This window comes from Nannobrachium achirus, assembly GCF_963921795.1.
Source record: "Nannobrachium achirus genome assembly, chromosome: 23".
NCBI classification, from domain to species: domain Eukaryota; kingdom Metazoa; phylum Chordata; class Actinopteri; order Myctophiformes; family Myctophidae; genus Nannobrachium; species Nannobrachium achirus.
The window spans coordinates 28,171,668-28,198,393 of record NC_137830.1 but is presented as its reverse complement, the minus strand read 5'-3'; positions in this window follow the sequence as shown (position 1 = coordinate 28,198,393).

Below are 26,726 nucleotides of genomic sequence, written 5' to 3'. Positions count from 1 at the left end.
GATACGGAAATAAGCGTATCGGAAACGGAAACGCTCTTTCCTTCGGTGTCCCCGCGCCTTCCGGCCCGGCGTCTAGCGGATACGGAAACGTGCCCGGATACGGAACCTCTCGGTCCCGTCCATCCTCTCCCTCACGGCCCAGTAGTCCCGCTAAAGCGGTACAACCCCAAGGCTTCTCCGTTGCTCAGCAACACGTTAGCACAGTGTGCAGAGCAATGGAAGTGTTGCAATCCGAATCACTGGGTGTTTCGGACAGTGACACGGGGCTACAGACTACAGTTTGCGGAAATACCCTCCCTCTCCAGCAAGGTAATTTACACTCGAGCCCGCGGCTTGAAAGCGGATGCCTTGAGGGAGGAGATAAGCTCACTATTGCGCAAGGGCGCTATAGTGGAGTTATCCCGCGACCAGAGCCGTTTAGGCTTCTGGAGCCGTTATTTTCTGGTACAGAAAAAAAAGGGGGGGGCTGCGTCCTATAATGGACTTACGTGCTCTGAACAAGCACTTGAAAAAGTTCAAATTCAGGATGCTGACGTCAGAGTCCCTGATGAGATCAGTGAGACAGGGGGATTTCCACTGTTCAGTGGATCTGAAGGACGCTTATCAGCACATCCTCATTTATCCCCCACACAGGAAGTTCCTGCGGTTCGCCTTCGAGGGGCGCCTGTACGAGTACACGGTCCTCCCCTTCGGTCTTTCCCTGAGCCCTCGGGTTTTCGTGAAAGTGACCGAGGCAGCCATTGCTCCACTGAGGCATCAGGGAGTCAGGCTCGCGAACTACATAGACGATTGGATGATTTCCGCCGCCTCCTGCTCAGGAGCGGCGCGCCATACCGATCTGGTGTTGTCACACCTGAAGGCCTTGGGTTTCAACGTCAATTTTGGCAAAAGCATGTTGTCACCCTCCCAGCAGATTTCCTTTATAGGGATATCTCTGGACTCGGCCACAATGTCCGCCCGCCTCTCACCGGAGAGGGTGGACAGGTTTCTGACTTGTCTCAGCTCCTTCCGACTGAACCAGGTGGTCAGGTACAAGGAGTGCATGAAGTTAGCTGGGCTGATGGCATCAGCGGTGCAACTTCTGCGTCTGGGCAGGTTTCACATGAGACCTTTCCAGCGGTGGACACTGGCGCTCAGGATTCCTTCCCTGCAAGGGTACAGGAAGGTGACGGTCAGCCAGGTCTGCATGGACGCTCTGGTCCCATGGGGGGACCAGGCGTTGTTGACGAGTGGGGTCTCCATGGGCGAGGTGATATCACGCAAGGTGATCACCACGGACGCCAGCCGCTCGGGGTGGGGCGCCACCCACGAGGGGCGTTCAGCCAGGGGTCTCTGGACCCCGGCCATGTTGGAGCACCACATCAATTATCTGGAGTTAATGGCGATCTACTTGGCGCTCAAGCATTTCGAACCATTTCTTCGGGGTTGTCATGTTCTGGTCAGGACGGACAACACAGCGGCCCTGTATTATCTCAACAAACAGGGTGGCCTCTGGTGTTAGATTTCCTGCAGGATCGCCTGGACCTTGGTCTGGCGTTCTCTACACTGAGGGGTTATTTAGCGGCTATTGATGCCTGCCACCTGGGGGTGGCAGGTAAAGGCCTTTCTAAAATCCCTGAGGTGGTCCAGTTCATGCATGGTGTTGACCATTTGAGACCTGTGACCAGAGCCTTGTTTCCTGCTTGGGATCTACAAGTGGTTCTTGAGGGCCTTTGCAAGGCACCCTTTGAACCGATTGGGAGGACCTCTTTGAAACATTTAAGTTTCAAGACAGCTCTTTTGCTTGCCTTGTCTACGGCTAAGCGTGTGAGCGACCTTCATGCGCTCTCTGTGAGCCCTGATTGTATGAGGTTTCTCAATAATGACTCCAAGGTTCTTCTTAAACCTCATTTGAGTTTTATTCCTAAGAACCGAGTGATCCCGAAGGAACCTGTGGTTTTGACGGCTTTCCATCCTCCTCCGTTTGCATCAGAGGAGGATAGGCGTCTTCATTGTCTTTGTCCGGTTAGGGCCCTGAAGGCCTACTGTGACAGGACGGTGGACAGCAGGTCTACTTCTCAGCTTTTCGTGGTCATGAATGCCCGTCAGCGAAAGGCGGTGTCCAAACCCACTCTGTCGAGATGGATTGTGGATGCCATTAGGTTGGCTTACACCCGTGCTGGGTCTGAAGTGCCGGAGGCACTTAAGGCCCACAGTACTAGGGGTGTGTCGACCTCTTGGGCTTTGTCCAAAGGTGTCTCCATTGAGGAGATTTGTGCGGCGGCGAATTGGTCTTCGCCGTCCACCTTTGCGACCTACTATCACCTGGACGTTGCGCCTTCTGCTATGGCGCATACGGTTCTGGGTGCTGCTGCCCCGCCTACTGGGTAGTGGGGCGGCTCTCTCCCCTTCCTGGGACAGCATGCTACTGTCTCTAGGATACCTGGGGGGGGACCCTGAGTCTTTCCCTTATATTACTGTAGTATTATAAGGCGGACCCGTGTCTGCCCTTAGTGCTTTTCTGTCTGAACACGCCCAGGCCCTGTGGGTCTGGGTTGGACCAGTCCTGAGAGGGGTCACGTCGGTTGACGAGACCTCCTTCCGGGGGTGGTCGGTGTGTACGACAGTTTTGTCGGTTCATGGCTTCTCGGGGAGTTTATGAGTCCCATAGGGGGACCTTGTCTGGAGGTATGATAATAAACGTATAGGTTCCGAACGGAACCCTGTTTATTTAATACCCCCGAATTAAGCCCCTCGGTTCGCTAGTTGCGGGCAGAGGTGCGGCTTTAGAGGAAGTCATGATAGCCCATAGGGCTTATATACACTCGGGGGCGGTGCCCTCGTTTTGTGATTGACAGCCCTTCCGACAAATGACATTTCTCGTACGGGAGGATATGAGTTTTACTCTGTTGCACCGCCAGATGGCGCTGATATCCCATAGGGGGACCTTGTCCTCCGGTATTAAATAAACAGGGTTCCGTTCGGAACCTATACGTTACGTGTGTATCACGCTACGATGTCATCATTATGGCATGGGCTGTTCCCTTCTCCCCTCTCTATAGTTAAAAAAACAACTCCAGAACAAAAACAAAGTGTCTGAGCACAGGTGAATTGAGAAAGTAATGCCTGTCTGTCCGATAGCAGCAGGGACATGGCCCCATCTTCTCCCTGTGATGTGGCCCACTGGCCCCCTTAGTGGTTGTGGCCCTAAGCGACAGCTTATATTGCTTATGCCAGGAACCGGCCCTGGCCTGTGCTTCAGCACGTCAAGCCCTATTATAAATCCGGCCCTGGGCCAGAGCGAGGGACCGAATCAGGGCCAGAGTGAGGTACCGAGTCAGGGCCAGAGTGAGGTACCGAGTCAAGGCCAGAGTGAGGGCTAGACTTAGGACCAGAGTGAAGGACAGATCGAAGTGGTGCACTCTCCTCTGCTTCCTGGACTCTTTGAATCAAGCGTGTGACTGGTCCATCAAGGCTTACATAATGGTCCCCATGACCTGCGGCAAAGTGGCCCAGAACTAGCAATGGCAGACTGTCGTCATACTGACCACATGGGGATATTATCGATGTTGCATCAACACCCAGTGTCGATACAACCACGAACTGTATGTTGAACATTGTGGATGCTCTTTGTACAGCTAAATGATCCCCATATTTCACATTCATTTGCTGCATGTTTAGCAGATAATTGCTCCATTGCTCCATCAACAAAGTTGGCAGGGTGTGTAGCAACTCATAATGTAATAATCAGCTCATAATGTAATAAAAAACAAGTGCATAATGTAATAATTAAAATGTAATAAAAGCTCATAATGTAAGAATCAGCTCATAATGTAATAAAAAAGACATTATTACATTATGAAGTTGTATTACATTATGAGCCTCCTATGTGGAGGTTCTTAACACCTGACCTGGAAGCAGAACTCGGCCTCCTTATTAAAGAAGGCTCACCAGCGAGTCTATCTCCTGAGGAGACTGAAGCGGGCGGGGCTGGGTATTCCTGTCCTCACTTCCTTCTACAGGTGTGCGGTGGAGAGCATTCTCACATCCTGCATCACTGTGTGGCATGGGAACTGCTCTGCTGCAGACAGGAAGGCTCTGCAGCGAGTAGTAAAGTCTGCTCAGAAAATCACCGGAAGCAGTTTACCTGCCATCAGTGACATTTACACCACCAGATGTAAGAAAAAGGCTACCAGCATCATGAAAGATGTCACCCACCCTGCTCACGGTCTGTTTGACCTCCTCCCCTCGGGCAGGAGGCTGCGTAGTATTGCGGCCAGTACCACCAGGCTAAAGAATAGTTTCTTCCCTGTAGCTGTGAGAATGATGAACTCTGAACTCTGAAAATCTGTGATCTTGCACTGGGAGATTACTCATGAACTCTGCACTATGAACTATGCTGTTTTAATGCTGCTGCTCTTATTATTGTCTTTTTAGCGTTTTTAGGTATTATGTAGTTTTCTATAGTGTTCTTATATTTATATTTATTTTGCCATGTCCAGGACCTGGGTAACAAATTTCGTTTTTGTGACAAAAATGACAAATAAACTCCTTGAACCTTGAACCTTGAACCTTCTAAGCCTGGTCGTACTCCCTCGGACTTCCTACTGGGTCCCATCAGCCACACGTCTATTCCCGGACTTTTGATATAAATGATAATAATAAAAAAAAAAAACATCGGAAATTCTTCTCTGTGTCTTTTTGGAGCTATCTGAAACGGTTAATATGCTCTCACAGTCATTTTCTGGTGCTGGGTGTGATACTCGTAATATCCAGCAGGCCACGCCGTTGACTCACATTCTGGATGGATGGCTGGCCAGGAGTGGCCTGATACTCTCCCCAGTGTTGAAACTCGACAAGGACAACACACAAGATGGCTACTCTTTGTCTCTGTTCGTGGATCGCGGTTTCAATCACGTTCGGGCGCCGCTTCTCTATCGCTCCTTTCCCTGCTTCGCCGCACGTAAACGAATGGAATTGATCTCCCCTCCGCCTCGCCAAAGTAAGATCGCCGACCTCTGCAGGATGAATATGTACGCTGTATCGAGCACTCCATTACGTGTTGTTATCATGTGGGCTTTGTTTTTTTAAAACATGTTTGTAAATAAATGGCTTATTTCTTCGGCGCTACCTCTGTTCAGAGGGTTCTGCCGCGGCTTGCAACGTGTTAATGTAACACATTATTACATTATTGAAAAATCCATTATTACGTTAGGCGCTCGTTTTTTTATTACATTATGAGCTGATTATTACATTATGAGTTTTTATTACATTTTAATTATTACATTATGAGCCCTTATTACATTATGAGACGTTATTACATTATGAGTTGCTACAGACCTGTATGCTCTATAAGCTGGTCGAGAAGGGTGAGGTGCAGCCCCATGGAGCACAGGAAGACGATACCAATCTGTCTGTGCTATTATTACCTTCTATACATTTTAGGTGATAAATAGTCAGGCCGTGTCATTTCACATGAAAACAACTCCTAATTTAAAACGTTGTTAAAATGTTTGGGCGCGGAAAAAGCATTTCATATTAAAAACATGATGCAGACAACTGTCAATTTAACATAAACATAGCTGCATTTACTTTGATTGTCAAGTACTTCAATACTGTATGTGCGTTTTCTAAATTGCCTACCTTGCTTCAAGTGATTTAGACTCTACCTCTCTCTCTCCAGTCTCTACCTCTCTCTCTCTCTCTCTTTCTCTCTGCCTTTCTCTGTCTTCATCTCTTTATCTGTGTGCTGCATACTCCAGAGGCAAAATACACTAGCGCAATGAGAATTATTGTTTTGGGATTGCTTGCGATTATGAAAAGGGACTGAGCTAAAGCTGTGGTGTAAATCATTGATGTTTTAATTAGCCTACTTGAAACTTTTCACTGAACTGAAAAGATTGCAGTACTGTAGGTTGTACTCGGGTCATGCAAAACGAGAAGACATGAAATGCACAAACATTGGCCAAAGGGTGGCACTATAGCACTCAACTGAACATCCACACTTTTAACAGGTATAACTCATGTCCTGTTTGACCTACAGCCATGAAATGTCATTACACATGTGCGTCTCCTCATGCAGAACAACTTTAACGCTGTGACTTTTGACCTTTAGATCTCCCACCATTTTGAATTATATGAAAAACAGTTCAAATCTATCTCCTCCTGGGATTTTCACGCAATGTGCACAAAACATTTTTCACATGAACTTTGGACCAATATCTAACATCTGCCTTTGTGAGAAGTTTGTATGTGAAAGAGTACGTTTTTATAAGCCAATGAATATTGCGGTTTTATGACAATTATTTCACTGCACATACAGTACATGCAAAGTCACATTTTCATGAAACTTAATGTAGAGGTAGGTCCAAATATCACTGAAACCAATCGCTATAGCAAGCATTTGAAAATTCAAACTTTAAACAGGCATAAGTCATGCCTTGTTTGACCTGAAGCCATGCAACTTGCTTACACATGTGCCTTGACTCAAGAGGAACACATCTGTCTCTTTGTTCAATAAGCTCCGCCCTTAGAATTTCCACCATTTTGAGCAGTTTGTTAAACACTTAAACCCGTTTCTAACCTGTTTTTTTTTTTTTTTTTTGCAATTTGCATGAAACATCCTACATACAATTTAAGGACCTTTATCTAATGTCCCCATGAAGGAGAGGTTTGTGTGTGAAAAAATTAAGCGTCCATGAGCCAATGAATATTATAAAAGGCTGGCTTTGTTAAATAAAGGAAGAAAAATCATCTTTGTGGAATCATTTCTCACTGTGCAGGGCCTGGGAATTCAATGGCTCACCTGGTACGCCGTTCAGTCCAAAGGTCCCAGTTCAAGCATTATGACCATCTCCCATCTTTTCGGATAGCAATGTGTAGCAATGGGTTGTGATCAATCAATCAATCAATCAATCAATCAATCAATCAATCAATCTCATCTGATTACAATTTATAACAATTTATTCATGTCCACACAGAGAGCATACAAGGACACAAAGGTAAAGTAAGGTTACATTCACTAAATCATGGCATATGCAGGTAACCGTTTCTGCACCAGTATTGGAAAAACACAGACTTAACTAAGATATTATGTGGGTATAATTCTGAAGATGCAATATTGCACTACTACATCTATTGAAACATTAAACACACAAAACAAGACAGTCAATAAAAAACTTGAAAAGAATAGCGGCTGACAGAGAGAGACAGAGAGGGAGAATTAAAAGCAGAAGTTGCCCCAACACCTCAATAATGTCTCAATCAATTTCCCATTATTTTAACTGAGTTGTGAGTCTCTACTATCTCCACAGTTTTTCACAAGTAATGTAACAAAACATAATTCTGCCGGTGCTGCAGTGCACAACAGGGCAACATCCCTCACTTCAAACCCTCCCTTAGCAGGCGTAAACAGAGTCTGCCTGTTGCCTCTGGGAAACCTGCACGCTGATCAAGTATGCAGCCTGTCAGATAAACACTGACTAGAACGAGGTTTACGTGTGTGTGTGTGTGTGTGTGTGTGTGTGTGTGTGTGTGTGTGTGTGTGTGTGTGTGTGTGTGTGTGTGTGTGTGTGTGTGTGTGTGTGTGTGTGTGTGTGTGTGTGTGTGTGTGTGTGTGTGTGTGTGTGTGTGTGTGTGTGCATGCGTGCGCGCGTATGCGCGCATGTGCGTATGTGCGTGCGTGTGTGATATACATCCAACCAGTACAGCATTGTGAGGAGGAGAAACACTAGGGGACGAGAAGCTCACCGCATCGCTCCTGGCTTGGAAGCCTGGAATAACACAGTGGTTCTCAACCAATGACGGCGTTGTGAGTTTGTAGATCAGCTATTTCTTGGGCGGCCATTGCTGAGTGGTTAGTGAGCTCGCCTGGGGAACCAGAGCCTCTGGTTGTCGCAGGTGCGATTCCGGGCCAGGCCAGCAATGTGTCGAAGTGTCCCTGAGCAAGACACTTAACACCTAATTGCTCTGCACTCCTCTGTGGGCAGCACTCAGCTGGGTGAAGCTGAAAACTGAAGTTCCCCCTTGGGATAAGCTAGGTGTGTAAATACATATTTATCTGTGGAACCGAGTCAAACTAAACTGAATGCCTCAACTCCTATAATTCCGAGTGCTTGTCAGGTTGGGGGGCTTCATTGTTCAATTATGGGTTGCGGCTTAAAAAGGTTGACAACACTGGAATAACAAAAAGTTGAGCGAGAACGAGTCAGAGAGAAACTTCATTTGAGAGAAAGAAAGAAAGTAAGAAAGCACACATGCAAAGCTCACTTTGAGGGTGATCAAATCAGATCGGTGACTGAATGCAAAACGTTATGACAAATTGTCACCAAAATGGGCAGGGAGGGAATAGGTAGAGAAGAATCTGTGCAATAAGCTGTCAGGATTAGTGACAGATTATGCGTACATGTGTCACCTAATCACTTGGTCTTTCATGAGATACACACTGTATCCTGTCTGACAAGGTTAACGATTTCTAGCCAAAGCAGCACTTTTAGACACAGACACAGAGAGAGCAATAAATGGGGACTAGCCCTAACCCAGGGGGGTCCCCAAATTATTGTGGGGGGTCCCCAGATGATTAACTTAATGTGCAACATTGTTTTCTCTCTCAGCAGTAAACAAACCAACATAATGTTTAAGTGTATAGAAGGTCTCTGCACATTTCTAAAGTGACAATTTAAGACTTTTTAATACCTCTTTTAATACTCAAATTGTCAAATATTAGAGGCAAAAATTTTGAAAATAGCCGATCTACGGCGTTGCGAGGCGTTGTGAGCATGTAGATCTGCTTTTTTCACAATAAAACCATGTTATACAAAATGTAATGCCTCAACTCTTAGTGCTCGTCAAGGTGGGAGGGGTGAGGGGTCCCCAGTTAAAATATGATTATTTTGGGGGTCGCGGCCTGAATAGGTTGAGAACCACTGGCTTAGTGGTCCGGGCACCTATAGGCTCTAAAGTAGCCTGACAGTACATTGCGGGGTCGTGCCCCGTTCCCGACGATCTTTACCGAATGTCACTCCCACTCCCGATCTCTCCCCCCATGTCCTGTCAGTCTACTGTCCTATCTGCATAAAAGACTCAAAAAACGAATCTTTAAATATAGGCAAAAAAGCCCCAAAAAGTGACATGTTTGTTTGTCACTAGTAGCGATTCAGTCACTACGATACTGAAGTGAAGTTGTGGTCAACATTCTAATTAAAGATCGGTATGTCTTAAACTGACGAGAGGTTGCGAACTTGTGCTTACTCCGTGGTAGGATAACTTGGTTGAAACTGCTTAAGGCTCTGTTACATGTAACGTAGCAGAGCCTTTCCAGCGAGCCAACTCACACAATAGCTGCCTGCACTGCAGCAACGATTTGTTGAGTCATGACGAAACTCGTAATATAAAGTAAATGCAAAATCAACAGTAAACTTTAGTAGGCTTTAATTGATTATGTAACGTCACTGCATTGATGTAGAATCATGCATGGCCGCATTGCGATGCATCTTTTAAAAGAAATCTATTATTTTCCACGCCCACGCGCACTCACACGCGCACATGCACACACACACACACACACACGCACGCACGCACGCACGCACGCACGCACGCACGCACGTACACACACACACACACACACACACACACACACATTGGCCGCACGCACACACCTCAATCCTGTTGGAAGGTACATTTTGTGTATAGTATCCATTCATCTTCCAGGTATATGATGGATTTAATGGTGAAAAATATGAGAATGGTGAAGATCAAAACAGAACAAAAACAAGATGAATCAGTTATCAATCCCAATAGAGGCATGATAGGGCGACACACAAAATACATTTTCCATCAAGGTTTGAGCTCAAGCACACATCTACACATTATAATACAGCCAGCACTTCCGGCCCACATGTATACAACAATCCACAGGGGAAATGCAACATAGTCTACAGTAGCAAGTCAATGTCCTCTGTGTGTACAGTGTGAAATATTAATACAGCAGAGTGGCCAGTGTTCAAACAGGTGGGTCCACTACCAGCCTCAGACTGTAATGAAATCATAATGTTTGAAACCCTGCAGCTATCCATCAATGTACGTCTTGGTGTACTGCTGTGGCTGAACCATATAGCATATACCGGTAGGTGCCAGGAAAAATAGATCGCACAGAAAGACAATGAGGAAGACAAGGAGGGAGAATAGTTAAGAGATAATCAAAGAGCCATGGGCCCAGGATTGTGGTCTCATTAAAGGAAGGGAGGGGTTCTCCCTTTGTTCGACCGTAGGGAACAGTTAGTATCAAAACCTCCGCCTCATGTCAGTCAGTCAGTCACACCTCATGTCACGCTCCATATATGGCCGTCCGTGTCCCTTTAATATTAAGCCCATATCTGGGAATGCCCATATATGATCATATTGTATCAGTCTCATGATAACCAGTGTTGTGAGTCACACTTGCAAATTAATTCCATCCATGTCACTATTATGCCCATACAGTGGAGTATTTATGCCCATATTCTCGTACACAGTCCTATGGACCAGTATCTGGTTCCATTTGTACACTGCCAGAGTTGCAAATGGATAAATTAACTAAAGAAGAATTTGTACAGAACATAAATTATTAATTGGTCAGCATAACCATGACTTGCCCATTTTAACAATAAAGAATACAATTAATGCAAATAGAGATGAACCACTCTACTGCTTATTCAGCACTGATCTCTATTGCTACAGACAGGCTTGATTAATTGGTACAGTATGCTTCATGAATATTCTTTGCTCCCTTCGTGGCAGAATGCCAATGGATCCAACAATTATCTAGTGCAGACATGCATCTGTCTTCGAGGCTAAGTGAAGAGACGTTATTCCTTTTTGAACGAATCTTGATTGATCTGATTCCATTAATTCTATATTCACCCGATGTCCCATCTCCACAGGTATGATACAAGAGCAAAATGGCCTTTTAATTCTCAACATTTCCTCAACCTCAAATCATATTTCCCCAAAAAGAATTATGCTTCTTTTTTGACAGTCCTCTTTTTCACCTTGGCACGCAGTGTGACATACAGTACGTACGTACGTACGTATGTACGTACGACACGTTATGTCACATCTACATACTGTACAGTCACTTGTAGAAGCAGCTGGCACCAACACACACAACTGTATGTATATATACCAGCATTAGTGCATGTTTTTTTTTGTGAGGGTATCTACCCTAGGGGACATGGAAAGAACATCCACACAGAAATGCCCTTTTGCAAACCCCACTTAGGGTATGGGCGTTGGGCGCTGATGCCCCCAGCGCCCACAGCGCCCCTGGCAGGAATCGAAGCCAGGACCTTTTGCTGCAAAGACTGCACTGACCCTGCATTCTTAGTTAACAGGAACAGGAATATAAATCACTTGCTAGATTAGACTGCATAAAGTAAAAAGAGAGAATATTTATTTTTATTAGATTTATTCTGGTTAAGAATGTGTACGTTAGTAATTTGTCAATATATTAAGTGGGACTAATAAGAACCAAAGCAGCTTAGCTAACGTTTTTATCAGCAGAGATATTATTCCTGAGCCAGCATATTGTATCTAGATATGCAAATCTAAATTTACAGAATCCCTTTCCATTTAAATAGATATTCAGCCTCTTGTTTATCAAAAGGGATTGGTTGAGTGTGAAAGACCTCAGTGGGGATGAAATGTAAATGGTTAATAACTATTTTAAGTCGTTGAACATTGGCCTCCCATGTGTGCGTGGGTTCATAAGTGGTGAGCATGTGTGCACACACATGCACAGTACCAGCCAGTGTGTGCGTGCATGTCTTTTAAGTGGCGTGTGTGTGGCTGTTTGTGTTGCAATTAGTTGCAGGTGTTCATGCTATGCTCATGGAGACATACATACGTACATACGTGCATATGTACGTACAGTATTATGTACATACGTACTGTATGTAGAAGCAGTTGACAGTGTTTAAAAATCGTTAACATTTAGAAAAGCTGATTGAAAATAAAAATTCAATCACACCTTGCCCACCTTTCCCTGTCCTCATTAGAATGTCATGCTATCTCAATTACACAACCTGTCCCTTTCATCATCATAACACTCTATCGCCCCCCAGGGACCCTTGGGATCTTTTTGGATGAACTGGACTCTTATTAGCTCTTTCCCGGAGGATGGAACATCCCTGCTCCTACTGGGGGACTTCAGTATCATCCCGTTATGTCCCTCCTGTCTTCCTTTGACCTCTAACTATGCCCTCCCCCCCCTACTCACAGAGCAGGTAATGTTGTCTTCTCCAGAGCCTGTGCTCCCACTAACCTCTCTGTTACCCCTCTAGAAAACTCAGACCGCTATTTCATAACTTTTTCACTCGCTCTCTCTACCCTCCTACCGAAACCCAAACCTCTGACCGTGACCACACAACGTAACCTGAAAACCCTAAACCCCACCACTCTCTCGTCCCCTAGAGTGGACAAAAATCCACTTGTCCTAGACAATTTGCCCTCCTGGCCCCCAAACTGTGGAATAAACTCATAGAACAACAGACTCACTCCCTAGCTTCCGCCGTGGACTGAAGACTCACCTCTTCAGATTCCAGCTAAAACCTTATAGACCAGCTGCCTTTACTGGCCTTTACTGGCTTAAGTATGATATTTGGTATATAGTTTTTTTTGTATTGGCCTACTATATATATATATATATATATACATTCATGAAACCACCTGCTGACCGCCTGTCAGCATTGAGCATTTTTTTATAGGGGGTAATTCACTTATTCACTTACTATACACTATACTATAAAGGAAAAAAATACCCCTAAAACAAATCTGTTTTAAGTAGCATGATATGTGAGGGGTCAAACTGGAGGTGAATTATTCTGAATCCATTGCAAGCATTTGTTTTGCATGAAAAACATTCCTTGGGCTAAAAACGCTGCTGATGAAGTCTTAGCACCCTCTAAGCCCCCCATCCCACAAACCCAATTGTGATGAAAAATATTTAAGGAATACATACATACATTAAATATACATGAATGTGTGAAAGACAATTGACAGACTATATTCTATGTAAACCATACTATAAAATCGTAATGTTTATGCTGGAATGCATCTTCAGCCTCACAAAAACCCTATCCAATCACCAACAGTCTTCAGATTTGGAGCTGGAAACTGCCAATGATCTGATCGGTTCAGTTATCCATACCCTAAGCGAGAGAATCTCGTTTGTCATATTAGTAGACTATTCATTATTGTTGCTCAAGTAGAGCCCCTGCTCTACTTGAGCCAGCTCCCCAATAGCCCCCCCCCCCCCCCCCCAAGTCACAATTCTCTGGAGCCTGCCGCTGCCCTGCTAGAGCTTAGAAATTCAGCCCGAGCCCGACGGGACCGCGGCGCGGGCTGGGCCGGGCTCAAATTTCCATGTATATGACGGGCTATGGGTCGGGTCGGGCTTTTATAATCCGGTAGGCAAGCGCAGCGCAGTATCATGATGTCTCTGTGACTGTGTAAACTGCGCGCTCATGACTCTATGGCTGCACCGCTGCGCTGTTTCGCAACTTGACAGTTGAGCGTGAGTGTGTGTGTGCGTGCGCTGTGTGTGTGCGTGTGGCTGGCTGCTGTGGCGTGTGCAGTGCATGCATGCGCTGCCAGCGCTGGTCGAGCAGAGCAGAGCGGAGGACATCGTTGAAACAGTCCACAGACACTTTTTGTATCCTAATAATCATAATAGACGTTGTGTGAACGTTGTAGCTATAATAGCCTGTGCGCCTGCTGTCTGATTTAGCGGCGGCCGTCAGCTGTGTTTTCCAGCAAGGCTTTTTGATTGATTGAAGAATTAGGCTCCGATGTTTTTGTTCCATAATTAGCACGGTACTTGCTACAATGTCTTATATAGGTCTATATAAAGACAGTTGGAAAAGGACTCTGTTCTTAACAAATCACCATATGAGAAAAAAGGCTGCTGCAGCAATTAAGCTTGTTTATAATGTCGGGCTGCGGGCTGTGTCGGTCTCCAATTGTCAATTATGTATCGGGCTTTGGGCCGGGCTCGGGCTGCCGTTCTGTGGGGTGGGTTGGGCCGGGCTCATTTTTTTTGGCCCGATCTAAGCTCTATGCCCTGCACCACTCCAGCACCAGTTATTCTGCTCCATGGACAGCAGCTGCCTGCCGCACTCCAGCACTGTGATTCAGCACCATGGACAGCGACTGCACGGACCACTCCATTGCCAGCTATTCAGCACCATAGACAGTGACTGTAACAAACCACTCAGGGGTGCCAGTTAGTCAGCACTTTGGACAGCTCCTGCTTGCCACACTACTCCGGCACTGGTGATTCAGGACCATGGACAGCGACTGCATGAACCACTCCACCGCCAGTCATTCAGCACCCTGGACAGCACCTGCTTGCCACTGGGTTTTATTTGTCACTACTCATACAGGTACAGGAAGCGAAAAGCAATTTTGTGAGGTCCACAAAGTACTGTGCCACAACAACAATGACGATAGCAATAATGAAAACACGCCAAAAGAACTCCAGAACTGATGATTCAGCGCTATGGACAGGGACTGCATCCCAGCACTCCAGTGTTCTGATCAACACAACAGCTCTTTGCCGGAGGGCGGAGCCAGTGATTAGCATGCAGCTGAAGGAAATGTCTCTGATGTTTTTGCGTGATTCCTAAACCCACCAGGCTTGAGTTAAGACCCGCCTCGCGGAAACGCAAGAACTTCAAGGAGTGGCTGAAATCCTTGCCCAGACACATGGAGGGTGGATAAAGTCAGACCTAGTAAAGGCATGAAGATAATCTTGTACTGAGAAAAGCCTGCATTTGCACAATGCACAGCTATTAATTTGTCACTACAGTGCTCAAAATAAACTGTGCTAAAACATTTTACTTTGTACTGTGCTCAAAAAAGGGAACACTTTGTAACTTTGCTAAAGAGAAAAACGTACTGAGAAAGTTCAAAATAAAAACTCTTACTGATTATCAGTTAAATTGTTATAGTTTGGTTATGGCTTTGGGCATATTATGCAGCGTGTATTATTGTAATGGATCAGTAGGTAGTAGTATAGTATTGCTTTGCACTAAGAGCACTTATGCACTTTCATACTTAAGATTATTGAGAGAGGCGTTTCCGCGAGGCGGGTCTTAGCTCAAGCCTGGTGGGTTTAGGAATCACGCGATGTTTTTACCTTGATGTGTCACGATGCCATCCACCTCTTTTTACCAAGAGATACTAAATAAAATGTTTGTACTTTCCCCCATGTCGCGTTGCCTTGGATAGGGACAGCTCCCATAACCACAGGTTGTATGAAGGGATAGCTATAAGCGAGTCTGCCCCCTCCATCCATGCATCCTACATTCAGTACTTACCTCATTTCACTCTTCCTTTAGCTCCTCGCCATATCTCTCACACCTCCATGTTGTCTATCTTCTTTCTAAACCCGCCTCCCACTCTTTAATGAGAATGTTCACGCCTCACTGCAGGTGGTAGTATATGAAAGCATAACTAAATGCGTTTCATGCACACTGATTCTGGGCCCACACCTTCAGAAGTGTGCCAGGGGAGCATGCAGGGCACTGCTGGTGAGAGACAAAGGTCTCAGAGGAACAGCCCCCGGTGCAAAGGAGGTGTGTTTAAATGCGTCTCCCAGAAATGCATTATTTAAAGACTCTGCAAATGAAAACAAGCTTGTTCTCATTTAACCCGACACTGCAAACCTAGGCGCCAAACAGTGACGAATGAGTTTCTTTTATCTTTATCTTTTTTTTTCTTTTCTTTTTTAAGACTTAAGAAGGTTATCTGGAGCTTAGTTTGATGTCTGCACATACTCCAGGCTTTGAGTTGTTCCAGGGAATTCAGATCATTCTTCCACATCATCGTCAAATCATTGCTCTATATGAAAGCACCGAATCCTCTTCAACAGCTGTGGGGTAAAGAAATGCATCATCTCTCAATTTCTGATATATTGGAATGAATTATAGGCATGACTTGTGATCAAAGATTTTTAGTCAACAGTTATAATTTGGGTAACTTTGGAACACTGCCTGAATGGATGAATCAAGTCATGGTTGGAGAAAAGCCATGTGACCAGAGTCTGTCCACATGTCTGTCCATCCATCCTGCCAGAGCCTCCATACTGGGCAGAGTGCTCCTATCTGTGGTGAAAGGAGACCAAGCACCAGATGTCTCTCTCTCTCTCTCTCTCTCTCTCTCTCTCTCTCTCAGTTCAAAGTTAGAACAATTGGCAGTATATCTTTGTGAATAAAACAATGTTATTTTTTATCAGTGATATGACCCTCCCCAGAGTCCCCACCCGGCGTCCCTGCCCCAGAACACGGGCCAATTGTGTTTGTATTGCACTTGACAAAGCTGGATGCACCACGGTGGATTGGAACCCACAGCGTCCATGGTGGTGGGCAAGCACTTTACAACTGCGCCTCCCGAGTGCCTTAATAAATACAAGATATTAGTATTAAAAGATTAATAATTCATATTTTTGACGAATCTGAATGTTATGTTAACACTTCGCCAGCCGAAATAGAATGGTTGTTGGTAGATTAGCCGTGAAATTTCTATTATTATATTATGATCTGAACCGCATTCATTTTACCAGACATCCAGCGCTATATTACGTGGTCTTCATCCCCCATTACCATACCGCGATCCCCCGTTGTATACTCACCACAGTTCCCAATGAAATTCTCAATCTGCATTGGCTTAGAGTGGGGGATTCGGCCGACGCATCATGTCCCCGTGCGTTTCGCGTGCGCGATCCGTTCCCGTAAATGTCGCCTCAAATAATCCACGTGTGACTCAAGAGTAGAAATGAACAGTTTCGCTCGCATAGCCCGCAGCACTGCTGCTGTAGTAGCACTCGTGTATAAACAGTAAATGGGTGGCTGCCAAGGAGCCTCTGAGAAGGAGTGGACCTGACGTCACTTCTGCTTCATGTCAGACCAGCCATGCGCTATCGATGCACGAGTGGTGACTAGGGAAGGTTAGACGATCGCCAATTTTCGGATAAAAATCATTTATTTCGGTTTTAATGACCCAGTACGGTAAAAGACGGCGCGGCTGAGACTCCTTGCTCAGATGTCCGGTATAAAACGGTTTTATAATTTAGTGCCATTCCCGAGAATTCTCGTGAAAAGTACTCGAGTACCCAGAGTGCCGATCCCGAGTATACTCGCGAAAAGTAATATATTACTGTAACGGCGGTTATCCTACCGGGTACAATGGCGGAAGGTTCCGAGCCGATCTCCGTCGCTGATTTCTCATCATCACGGATCCACGAGCACACAATAGTAATCCCATAACATTGAGGCAGACGGGGAATCTCATCTTTAATGTCCATTATCTCCAAACAACACTTTCAAGTGGGAGGATGGCAATAGATGCTCGCTAATAAAACACAAGTTGAAAAGCTCCGTTCCGCCATTACACAACACCACGTGGACGACGAGCGCCATGACGCGATGACGTCAGACGGGAAGTTTTAACGCTATGGACTTCTGGCCTTCAAAATAAGAGACAGGCCGTTAATGGAGCCAGCAAGAGGCACTCTGGACATTTTAATCCGTTAATTTCTGGGGCACAGAATGGGTTAAGAGGCTCCCTGTGGCTTGGAAAGGGTTAATAATACAATATAACTAGTAACCAAATGTAGACCCTGTGTTCGGGTATGAATATGAACACTATATTGTAACCCATTTTTCACCCAATGCCATTTGCCTAAGCTGTAATTCTGGGCGCTACTCTCCTTCTGCCAACCAGGGGAGAGCCCTGATTCTGATCTGAGCTCATGCCTCCTTCAATGCATGAGGAGTGAGCGGGCCACTTCTTATCACCTGACAGGGGGGGGAGTTTCCCCAGTAGGACGTAGCGCGTGGAAGGAACATTTTATTGCAACCAGTTCCTTTCCCCTCCATCAGGCTGACAAGGGAGAGGCAGTACAGAGACCAGGATTACTGCTTGTTTTTTGTGAGGGAACACGGGGAGGACATGCAAACTCTTCACAGAAAGGCCCTTTTTGCCAACCCCACCTAGGGTATGGGCACTGATGACTCGGAGGAGAGAACACGCCCCCGGTGCCCACAGTGTCCCCGGCAGGAATCGAACACTGGACCTGGTATGAACACTATTGACAAGTGGTATTGACTGAATACCAAATCTCCTCTGTTCTGTGTTCTGGCTTCTGTATTCTCATAACCCAGCATCACTTGAGCTAGCAGCAGCACTGCACTAGTAATTAGTTGCTATTAACTGGAGTCAACCAGGCCTCATGCGAACAAGCAACATAATTGAAATCCTCATACATTTGTCCTACGCGCAAATGGCTGGTACAATATGGTAAGGGCGTGTGCGTGTGTGTGTGGCCAAAAGTATACACAAAATAACAAAACAATATCAATACAAAAACATACAGGTGGTGGCCAGAGATGAATTGAGATAATGGATTCCTTTGAAATGCACTGAATGAAAATGCATGAAAACATTTCCTTTGCCAAAAGCCTGCTCTTTACTGCCCCTCTAGGAGGCGGAGATCGAGTTTCAAAAGAAAATTTCCTCAAGAGAGATGTGATAATATTGAAGCAAACCAAAACCTTATCACATCACATTCTGCCTTCATCCCATCAACACCAAATATTGAGTTTTATGAGTTGATATTAAAAGATCACTCACAGGCCACTGCAGGCATGTTTCTTCTTGACTATTTCAGCAATTCAATCTGTTTAACTCAGAGGACCTTTGGGAGTCTCTTCCCATCCCAGCTCCAGTCCGGAGCACATTAGTATTCATGCACCTTCCGTCTTGCTCCCAAATCAGCTTCATTGTCTTTACGAGAAAGAGAAGAAAGCACGCTTCAGTTAAAATGTGACCTTTACTATGATGAATGACAAGTTTAGGTGTGGCGGTGGTGGGCAGGGGTGTCACACCAAATTCTGGGCCCTGGGTAAAAGGATTCACTGTGGGCCCCCCATGAATGTTCTTCATAGGGGGAGGAGGTCTAACCCATTTAGACTGGGAACGCATCATTACGCATTATTTTGTGCTTTAACTATTGAAAAAATAGTAGATATACAAGCTCACAGCGTGGCACCCAGTGAAAATTTGTCTGAATATTTCAAATCCTTCTTTCTATGTCAGTGGTGCTCAAACTTCTTCATGTGAAGGACCTCCAAAATGATATGTATTTGGCCACGGACCCCCATCTCAAAATATTTAGTTCCAGGGACCCCCCAAAAGCAAGATTTTGGTTACAAATGTTCGCTTAAGAAATACATACGTACTGTATATTCAAAGATTTGCACACATTTTCACGACTTTTCAAAAATAGCAGATCTACAAGCTCGCAGCGTGGCACTCAGTGCCGCGCTGTGAGCTTGTAGTTCTGCTATTTTTCAATAGCTAACGTATAAAATAATTAAGGCCCCACCATCTTGGGCCCTAGTAACTCAGTCCCTCTTTTCTCCCCCTTGTGACGCCCCTGGTGGCAGTGGTGGGGGTAATAAGATCATAATTGAGAAATGAAATGAAACGAAATGAGGATAAGAAGGGGAAGCGAGGAGAAGACAGTGGCTGATGAATCACACGTTCAATTTAATTTAAATTCTAATAACGTTTATTATAGTGAGAAATCACAATGAGTTGTCTGTTGTCTCTCTAGACACTTTACATGTAGAGCAGAGATCTAACATGTTGAGCTAATGGGAAGAGACCTCGAGCAGAACCAGAATCTTGGTGGGGTAGGTAGGGGCCATCTAGCCCTTCAATCGCCTCTTCGAATCCTAACTCCTCCTGTCCACATGTCGAAGTGTCCTTGGGCAAGACACTGAACCCCACTTTGCCTCCAATGAGTCGGTCGGTGCTACGGTAGCTTGAATGTGCCTGTAGGAAGTGAGGACGCGGGCATCGCGGGCATGTTCTCCCAATGTATGAATGAATGGACCATTTTAGAGCGCGTTGAGTTCGCAACTTGCTTAGAAAAGCGCTATAAAAATCCAATCTGTTATTTTTGTTTATTATTTATGACTGTGTTTGATCTTATTGGCTGCTATGATTGGACTTACTTCAATGTCTTGACATTTGACACACGTTGAAGTTGATAGACTGAAGAGAGAATCTCTCTCTTGCTCTCCCCCCACCACACACACAAACACACACACACAAACACACGCACGCACGCACGCACGCACGCACGCACGCACGCACGCACGCACGCACGCACGCACGCACGCACGCACGCACACACACACACACACACACACACACACACACACACACACACACACGCACACGCACACACACACACGGTCAGTAAAACTTCCAATGTGGACGTCCTCTTAATTCCTTGTTCATTGTCTACCTGACCTCCACCCTAAAGAGGTTATCAGACAGAGAACTCTCTCTCTCTCTCTCTGTGTGTGTGTGTGTGTGTGTGTGTGTGTGTGTGTGTGTGTGTGGGTGTGTGGGTGTGTGTGTGCGTGTGTAATTGAGGGCACAGCCCTCCTGGAATGGCCATGTGGAAAGGAATACAGTCATTAAATGGAAACCAATTACCCATCATGCATCATGACTGACCAGTGCTATGGTGGTCATTCAGAGGTTGAATGCCAAGGTTGAGATGGAGTGTAGGGAAAAAAAGAAACACACAGTACATTATTTAGTTTTGACTGTTTTATTGTCTCCACCAGCCGAAGGCATGAGGAGACTAAGTTTTTGCCCCTTTCCGTCTGTCCGTCCGTCCGTCCGTCCGTTACCAGATAATCTCCGGCGCCGTTGGCCCGGTCGCGGCCAAACTGTGCACACACACTCCCTGGGTGCCAATTCAGAACCTCTACCCTACATTTTTCATGGACCTATTATAGCGCCACCATGAGGCCGATTTTTGTCAATTTTTTTTACAGTACTCCTACAGATTTTTCCAAACATCATGCACATCGGTAGACAGTATCTCTACAGTCATGGGAATGCAGCTTGTGCTTTCCATGAAACTTTGCATTCACATTCTCACAAGGTCAAGGAACAAATGCCACCCTTTTCACAATGGCCTGTTATGGCGCCACCATCAGGTCGACTTTTGCACACAAAAAAAAACAAAAAAAAACATTGGAACAAAATAATGCATGCAGCGTCCATGAAGCGGCCGTGAAAGGCAGAGGAAGACCTGGCACCATTTTCACATTGGCCTATTATAACGCCACCGGGAGGCCAAAATAACCTTCCTGACCTGGTGGAGACCTGTGCTCTGAAGAACACTGCTTCTAGTTTGACTTTTTCTTTGTCAAAGTATGTTTTCTCATGCCAATAAAGAGAGGGAGAGGGAGAGGGAGACTTCTGCTGTTAGAAGACTGAACGTTCCCATTGAGAAGTGACAAAAATAAGGACGGACGTTTGATCTTGTCCGGGATGGAACCAAACAGGGCAGCTGATCGATAGGAGCCAGTAGAGCATGTGCGAGGCATTCAGGTTAGTTCTCGTAGTTGACAGGGGAAACGTTTACATGCGACACAGCTTTCCAAGAACACAGCTCATTGCTGCACTCAGTGTCCTCCCAGGCTGAGACACCACAGCCATGGTGACCAAACACCTGGTCAAGGTGAAAATGTCCCTTACTCCCCTATATCTCTGTTTCTTTCTGCTAAATGGAGCATCACAGGTAGATCAGGCAGGCACGGAAGTCAAGGCAGACCAACGCTCATAATACACCCTCCACTCACATACTGTACACACATGATCCGAATGGTTCAATATATGCAGACTATTACGTTTTTTCTTTTTTTTTTCTTTTTCATATTGGTTCATGTGTATTATCATGTTATTTTAATGTATGTTTATCTGCCCTATGAGTTTTTTTTAATATCTATTATCTGTGTAACAACTGTTCATCTTTAGGCTCTGCTTCAGGACGGTGGTGTCTCAAAGTCTGTATCATGGGTGCACAGATTATTTAGTGCGGTTGCTACTTGCTATAGACAACCAGACTATTTTTCTATTAGTAAGGGGATATTTGACCAATCTGCAAAGTAAATCGTTACCAAGAAATGTCTTCACCAATGTGTTTCTAAAGGTGTGTAATAATATGTACTAAAAGGTTGAAATTCAACTCCCAGGGGAAACCTCATAAAAAAAATGATTCGTGTTTGTGTCCCATTAACTTTACTATAAAAAAAAACATTTTGTGGGCTACAAATGACCCCCACAAAACGGTGAAAAGTGATGATTCATCACTAAACCATCGTTTTGTACCCTTACTAAAATCTTCTGTAAACTTATGCCACCTAAAGTAAACTTGTTTTCATCAATGTCCAATTAGACAGGATTGGTCAGGCTTATATTACACTGTGTAATATAAATGGTAAGACAGAATACATTTCCCAGTGGATTCCTCACAACTCGCGTCAGTACAACCACACTTGCAATTTCCCAGAATTGCATCTATAGTTTTTCAATATCATGGGAGAAGATCCACAACTCTGAATACAACGTAATACCTTTGTTTCACTTCAATGCTTCATTGACTTTTTTTTTTTACATCTGTTTTTAATACACTCGCTTTGCTTTAATTCGTGTTCATTTCTTCGTCAGAAAACTAAAAAGTCTTCAAATCCTGTGAACAGACACATTCGGTTTTTCGTCTGCCGTTCTGTTTTTATCATCTTAAATGTTTTATTCACACAAAATGAAAGAAAACATGACAGACATACGGTACAACACCAATAAGACAATCAGGACAAAGCAAAAAAACAAAAAAAAAAACAGCAAGTGAAATTAAAATACACAAGCTAGAGAAATAAAGTTGACAGCTGTACACATAACAATTCTGGATCAAACGGTAATTTCAAACCGGTTCTTGAAACAAACAATATTTATTGCTTTCTGGGGGCACGTAATTTAAGCTCCTCACTCCTCTTCTCTGCCCCTCTTTACATGAGTTATACTACTAGTTCCTTCACCCAAACTTTTTAACTTCTCGTGTTTCATCTTAATCAAATGTGTCTCTCTCTTGGAGTAAGAATATCTGCATTTTTTCTTTCTTCAACGTCATAATCCTCTTTCTCTTTATAGGCGAATTCAACCTATACTATACCAGGGATTTGCAAACTTTTTGAGTGCCATGTTTTCATTAGTTTAAATAGTAATCACTGTGCCATATGAACATTACATTTAATTATGACACCTCATCAGAGAATAAAATATTTCCAACCATTCTTTATTGTACATTATACATACCAACCTTTTTCTTCTTTTGAAATGTTTTCATTCACATCAGGACATTGTACTGATCATTAATTAGACTCCACTCATTACCGAGAACAGCAGGCACACCTTGATATATTTTAGTTCCCTTTGTCCTTTTTGTCTTGACAAGGACAGTGGCACAGAACAGAAAGTAGCTATTTCTACAATAATATAATGTGCTGCAGTGCTAAATTGCACACATTATGACTAGCTCTTTCCTGTAACTTTTCTCTTTCTTGCTTTCTGTCTTCCCTTTGTTGGCACAGCTTTCTTAACCTTCTCGAAGCCTTATCAATTTTCAAATTGAAAAGTCACTTTCTAGTTCAAGGTCAAAATACATAACAGATGGGAACTTCGAGGTGGAAAGTTTGGTGGGAATAATCAGTACGTGGCTCTGTAGCGATAATTATATTTGGGCCCGAAAGGTATAAGGCCACAATCAAGGTCAAGGTCAAAATTACATAATCAGGGGGTGCCCGCTGGTCTACCGGTCCAGGGGCATACCACATAGGCTCTGATGCCTAACAGTGTGTCGCGGGTTTGAGTCCCGACGGCCTTTGCTGCGTGTCACTCCCCATCTATCTCCACATTTTGCAGTTCCCTGTTACAGTATGTACAGTTACAGTACATACAAAAAGTTATAAATGAGTACTATGAGTTTAGCACCCTTGTACTGAAGGGTCGAAATATCCGCTCTTAGGCACACCTCTCATGATGACGGCATTCCCTGGCCTAGCATTACTGTGCTGCAGATAGTAGTCCAGGCATGAGACCGTTTCAGTTAATAGCATCTCCAGTTACCAACAATCCTCAGAAGACACTATTAACTTTCACTTGCGTGGTGCGTATGGGTATTAGCACTGGTGTTTATGAATTGTGCGTTTTTGCAAAGAGGCTCATTTGCATAGAAAGCAGCCTATTTGGCACAGAAAGTATGCATAATTGCCTAATTTAAATGTATGAAAATAGCACCGGAGCACCGAGATGCTATTTGCTTGGCAGCGCAGTTAGGGGTGCATTTCATCTTTTCCGTGGGGCTTTGAGAATTGGTTTCTTTTTGTCTTATTCGTAATGGTTAGCAGGTGAATTTGCTTTTGTAGTCCAGACAGAATATTTTGTCGTGATCTGCGCCTGTCCCTCCCCATACTGCCAGTGTTATTTTCTTGTGCTTTTGTTTAGCTTTCCCTGTCTTTCTCCCTAGGTGTTGTGATAGTTAACCATTTTTTGCCTTTGTCCACCATGTTTTTGTTTATACCATGTGTCCCTCAGCTTCCTGCCTTTAGTTTACCACCATGTGCTGTTTTTTACACCATGTGTCCTCTTGTCTTCATCAAAAGGAATGTCAAGCTAGACATATAAAAAACGTATAAAAAACTATGCAAATCCATCCTCCACACCCAATGGAAAACAACAAACAATGCTTGCAGGGCAGAATTAGGACGATACCCACTCATTATTAAAGAAAAAAGAGAGCACTTGGTATAGTATACCAAGACATCAGAGACACATACTTCCCACAGATTACGCACCCCAAAGTGAGTTTGTAAACTCACCTAAACTAAACCCCTCGCTGTGGTTGCAGCCAATAGCAGTCGTTCCCATCAGCATTTCGGACCAGATATAGAAAGATGGCGGTTTTGAAATTGCTTCATTTCAGGCTTCAAAACGGGTCTGTAACCAATGGTGTAACTTTGTCCATGCTCTTCACCTCAGACTCTGATAAGGGCTTAAGGATGCCATTCATTCTGCCCATACCCCAGCCTGTGTTTTCCTATAACCGGAGAGGTAAACTGCTTAAACCTCACCCACCCCCCAACCCCTACTGGTCCCTGAGCACATCTTCAGTATTTGCGATACGTGATGGATGTTACTTCGAAAACAACTGAATCCTCGCCTCAGTAGCCTATCCGACCATATCCCTTCTTGGTTGAGTGTGATGGACAGACTCTGCCAACGCTGTGGGAGTATGCCGACGCGGTCACGCCACTTCTTCTTGTCGTCCTCCTTCACTTCGGTCATTAATTCTATTCATCTGCAGCTTCACTCCCAGCTCTGTCCATCCCTCTCTCTTGGTTACCACGGAAATTGCTACTCTCTGATGTCGCCTTCTCACTCTCGGTGGTAACTGAGTACATTTACTGTACTTAATCTTTTTTTTTTTTTTTTTACTGGAGTATTTCCAATTTTCTATATTTTTTTATTCTAATCCACTACATTTCACAGACAACATTTGAACTTTTACAAAACATACATTAACTACTTTAGCCCTTAGCCCTTTATACATTTCGGCCATTTGAAAATAGCCAATCTACAAGCTCACAATGTGTCGCGATGCGTCACATTGAAAACTTGAAATGGGACATTCTGTATAATGAGCACTTTCTACTTTTGGTACTTTAAGTACATTTTGATACCAATACATTTTGAATTCCAGACTTGAACTTGTAACAGAGTATTTCTACATCGCAGTATTGATACTTTTACTCACTGTAAGTAAAACATTTTGTACTTTTCCCACCACTGCCAAAGTCCACTTGGTCTCTCTTAGCCCTCACTGAGGGCACCCTTAGCCCTCAGTGATTGATTGACACAGACAGAGAGAGAGAGACGGACAGAAAGAGGTTATAAGGAATGAGAGAATTTTGAGAAATGATAAGAAAGGAATGAAAGAAAAGATAAAAAGCTTAGCTTGACAGAGGGAGTCAGCGTGAGTCCCACCCATGATGTGCACAAAGAGCACAACTCTCTCTCTCTCTCTCACATGCACGGACGCATACACACGCACATGCCCCCCCCCCCCCCTCCACACACACACACACAATCCATTATATCCGTTGGGCAGGTGATAATGGCTGCATGTGAGACAATGAGAACACTGTGCACTGGTCCTATAAACATTCTGTAATTTCTCTCTCTTTCTCTCCCTCTCTCTTACACACATGCACACACACACACACACACACACACACACACACACACACACACACACACACACACACACACACACACACACACACACACACACACACACACACACACACACACACACACAGGCTCATTATTTATGATGTCCCCCAGCCCAGGTTGTGTCCCTGGGTACAGTGAGAAGACGTTTTGGCCTCCAGACAAATGACCAGGTGGGGGAGGGGTAATAGAGAACCGAGGTTTATTTCAGGCTTCATAATCCATCCTTTCGATTCCGTTCAATTCAAATGTATTAAAGTGCCAAACCACAACACAACACTATAAAGCAGAGACCCGCCATTGTCCCCTCAGGGTGGGAGGACCGGTGTGCAAAAATAAACATGTGATTCTATGATGTGAAATAAATAGGGAATGCATCAGTGTGTGTGTGTGTGTGTGTGTGTGTGTGTGTGTGTGTGTGTGTGTGTGTGTGTGTGTGTGTGTGTGTGTGTGTGTGTGTGCGTGTGCGTGTGCGTGTGTGAGAGAGAGAGAGAGAGAGAGAGAGGGAGAGAGGCAGAGAGAAGAGAGAGAGTCAAGAAAGTGGAAAGAGATCATAC